We start from the raw sequence: 4,043 nt of genomic DNA on the forward strand, positions 1-4,043 counted from the left end.
TGTCCAGACCACTCATGATTTTGGAATCTTCAATCAAACTTCTTTTTACCCTTCTTGAGGGGAAACAGTTCCAACTTCATCAAGCGACAGGACTTCTGACATTATCCCCGAAATCTCTAAATGAGCCTAGCTCCAATATTATACTTTCTCTTTCTCTAGATCTGATCAACTCCTTATAATTGCTTTTGGAGGGATGTGCAGACATTGGAGAAAAGTCTTATGGGAATGGTTCGTAGGGATGAGGAACTTCAGTTATGTAGATAGATTGGAGAGACATGGGCTGTTTTCCATAGAAGAGGTCGAGAGGAAACTCGAGATTAGAGATAATCCAAATCCTGAATGGTTTCGTCAGAGTAGATACATGGAAACTGTTTTCATTGGTGGAAGAATTGATAGCCAGAAGACACACATTAAAGGTGCTTTGAAAAAGAATTGCAGGAGACATAAAAACATTTTTTTATTTAATCCAATGAATACTGGAGTTCTGGAATACAATGCTGATGATGGCAATTGAGGCAGATTCAAATTATGGCTTTCAAAAGAGAATGGGATAAGCATCTGAACGGAAAAAATGTGCAGGGCAATGGGGAAGTGTAGAAGAGTGGGATTAGCTAAATTGATTTTGTAGAAAGCCAGTATATACAGAATGGGATGGATGGCCTCCTTAGATACTGTAAATGTTCTATAATTCTATGGTCATCTGAAACATCTCCATAGGCTCACCCCTCAATCTTCCAAAATTGACTTGAATTATATAATGTCATCCAACAATTCCACACAGTGCTGAGGGGAATTACAGGTATGAACTCTACAAGTTACTAACATTGAAGTTCCAGCTACCTGTTTCGAAAGATGCAGAAAGAAGATTAGGGATGACGTCCTGGATATCATCAATTATCCTACATGGTAGCTCAGTGGTTAGCACTGTTGCCTCATAGTGCCAGGGTCTTGGGTTGGATTCCAGCCTTGGGTGACTTTCTGTGCTGGAGTTTGCACATTCTCCCTGAGTCTGTGTGTTTCCTCAGGGTGTACCAGTTTCCTCCCAAAGCCCAAAGTGGTGCAGGTTGGATGGATTGGCCATGCTAAATTGCCCATCATCTCTAGGGATGTGAAGGCTAGGTGGATTAGCCATAGGAAATGGAAGGTTACAGGGATGGGGTGGGTCTGGGTGGGATGCTCTTCAGAGGGTTAGTGTGGACTTGTTGGGCCAAATGGCCTGCTTCCACACTGTAGGGATTCTAAATATATCTCCAAAATAAATGTCAAAATGAGCTTGCACTTAGTTACAAAATGACAATATACACAACTTACTGGAATCAGTTTCAGGATGTCCTATGGGTGTCAATTGCCACATTAGCAATGCAAGCTCTTTCATCATTTTGAAACAACAAGTTGCTGTTGTCTCTCGTAAACCGATTACTAACCAACTTCACAAATGTATTTCACAGTGAGAAGCTTGTAGTCTCTTCCGTAATAACTCACACCAAAGTTGAGCTGGTGTGGGCTCATTTGCATGTAGTTATCTGTTTCACAGCACTGAGGCTGAAAGAAAATAAGTTATTTTTTAAGCAGTTCTTTTCAGCCTCAATTTAATAACGGGAATGCCACAATTTTGAATGCTGCACAATTTAAAAAGTTTAATTTATTCTGTTTTGATGCAAGGCTGATAGTAAAGCTAAACTTCCAGTAGATTATTAAATGAAGGATTCTTTATTGATACTTAACATTTAATATTAAAATAAACTGGTGTGGTACTCTCACAGTTTACTGAATAACAATGGCAATAATGTAGGAAAAACAGAGAAACCATTAGTAGGCAAGTATGGGTTACGGATAATAACATTAAAAAAAAATTGGAAATATTCACTTCAGAAATCCTTTTCAAATCAAAAAACATGTTTCGACCAGACGTGAACATTTAGTAAAGGCACAAAATGTTGAAATTTCATTTTAACTCACACTGTTGGACTAGAATTCAACCAGGATTATCATCTGGTCACACATGGCATTTCTACTAATAAGTTTTACATTCAACAAAATTACAAGAATGAAAACTTAAATCCCACAAGTTTCAAAGTTAATATTATCCTTGTTATGGCTTACAGTCTGTCTAGGATTTGCAAATATGGTCCCTCTTTGGTTGTGACTTTTTAAGATATTGCACTCAACAATGTTCCACACCAGAGGGCGGCAAAGCATGTAAATAGATTTTAAAGTTTATACTGTAATGAGGTCAAGTTCTTTCCATCAAATCTGAATGTCAATAGCTAGACATCAATCCACACAGGAAGGCAGCATCCGACGTCAAGTTGCCAAGTCTCCAGGGTGACCTGGACGTCTCCAGGAATTAGATGATCAATCGCACAGTTGATGCTGGGAGAAAAGCCCAGGGGAGAAAACAAAACATCACAGGCATTTTTAAAGAAAGGCGTTTCCTATGAACACTTCAGGAACATCAAGCATGATCCAATTGGATAGTGACAAGTGAGTAGGTTCACTGATGGCTGTGGGGAAGCCTGGGTGACCGGGTGTGGTCTCGGGAGACCGCCCAGAAGGAAGAACCAGTTAATTCTTGCGAACGCCATATACTTGTCTGACTCGTATAATTCAAACTGGAGCTCCACTGCGGCCAATCTGTTCATCTTCAAACCTTGCTGTTACTGTGCTTGATTGACCCGCTAGGCAATGATGGGAAGGTGGGGGTGGTCCTTGGAAGTGAGCGGTCATGTGCTAAAACCTCTATTAATACATCCAGTCAGAGTAGGCAAATTCAATGACTGATGTCAATGGCAATCCAGAGGATGTGTATCTCCTGCCATTGGCTATTGAATTCTGCAAGTAAAAACACATCAGAAAATCATGCTACATGGAATGAGACTATTCGGCCCATTGTGGCTCTTCGAAAGTACTAATCAATGAGTCCTTTACCACTCAACACTCCTCCCATTCCACTCTTTTCCCCCCCTCCCATTTGGAAATTCACAATTGAGCTCCCCAATAATGATAAACCTATCACTCACACCCCAACAACTCTCACCCCTTCTGCCCCTGGCATGATCCCGATGGACAAAGGGTACAAAATCAGTGATGAAATTGTGCTCCTCCAGTTTGCAGTGCCTCTCGAAGCTTGTGCAGAGGCCTCCATTTTGGCAATGTCAGGGCAGCTTCCATTGTGAAGGATATCTGATGTAGTATTCTGGAACGACATTGGAAATCTTCGTTCCTTTCAATAATTTGGTTCGTTGCCTTGAGAAGCACAAATGGACAAAAGACACATACATGCACTTTGAACTCCACACCATGGATCGTTCTGTTTTTGTGAAAATACACAAGGAAAAGGAACTCGAAGGTGAGAATTTCCTGGGTTCAGCTTTCGGCACAACGTGGCCAGAGATGTGGTGAAAATTCTTGGTGAAAACATCTGTATCATAAAATGGCAGCAGGTGTACTGTTGACAAGATGCACTGCAACAACATGTCAACAACAACTTCCAGACCCACAACCTTTTACCAGCGAGAAGGACAAGGGCAGAGACAGGTAGCTGTACCACCACCTGCAAGTTACTCTCCAAGTCACACACTGTTCTACAATTGCAGCTCCTTCATTGATTCTGGATCAAAGTCCTGGAGCTTCCCCTGTGGGTGTACCCACACCGCGCAGACGGCAGGGGTTCAAGGAGGTGGCTCTAGGGTAATTAGGGATGGGAGTGAAACAATGAGGAGGAAATTCTGCATGTGGGTCAAAGATCTGAATACCACAAAAAAAAGAAAATTGATTGATGATAATTCAAAGAACCCCTTCCCTCCCAATTAATTCAATAGTAAGGGCAAGGAAAGCAACGTTTAGTATCCACCTGAATGACCAAATGTCAGGCCAGGCTTGGCTGAAGGCCATCTGATTTTGAAAAGCACCACCACTGAGTATGAACAAAAACAGAAGTTGCTGGAAAAGCTCAGCAGGTCTGGCAGCATCTGTGAAGGAAAAAACAGAGTTAACGTTTCGGGTCCGGTGACCCTTCCTCAGAACCCTTCTGAGGAAGGGTC

General features: G+C 41.7%; 1 protein-coding gene across 1 annotated transcript in view; it reads right to left on the reverse strand.

Moving 5' to 3' along the window:
* Positions 1–1,754: 1,754 nt before the first annotated feature.
* The window catches only part of LOC125483376 (sodium leak channel NALCN-like), a 19,054-nt gene continuing 16,765 nt past the window's right edge, over positions 1,755–4,043 (reverse strand). Inside the window, exon 7 of the mRNA XM_048598370.1 lies at positions 1,755–2,832. The gene's annotated coding sequence lies outside the window, so the exon portion shown is untranslated. The remainder of the gene's footprint in view (positions 2,833–4,043) is intronic.

Source organism: Rhincodon typus, chromosome 6 (assembly GCF_021869965.1).
Source record: "Rhincodon typus isolate 14 chromosome 6, sRhiTyp1.1, whole genome shotgun sequence".
Lineage (NCBI taxonomy): Eukaryota > Metazoa > Chordata > Chondrichthyes > Orectolobiformes > Rhincodontidae > Rhincodon > Rhincodon typus.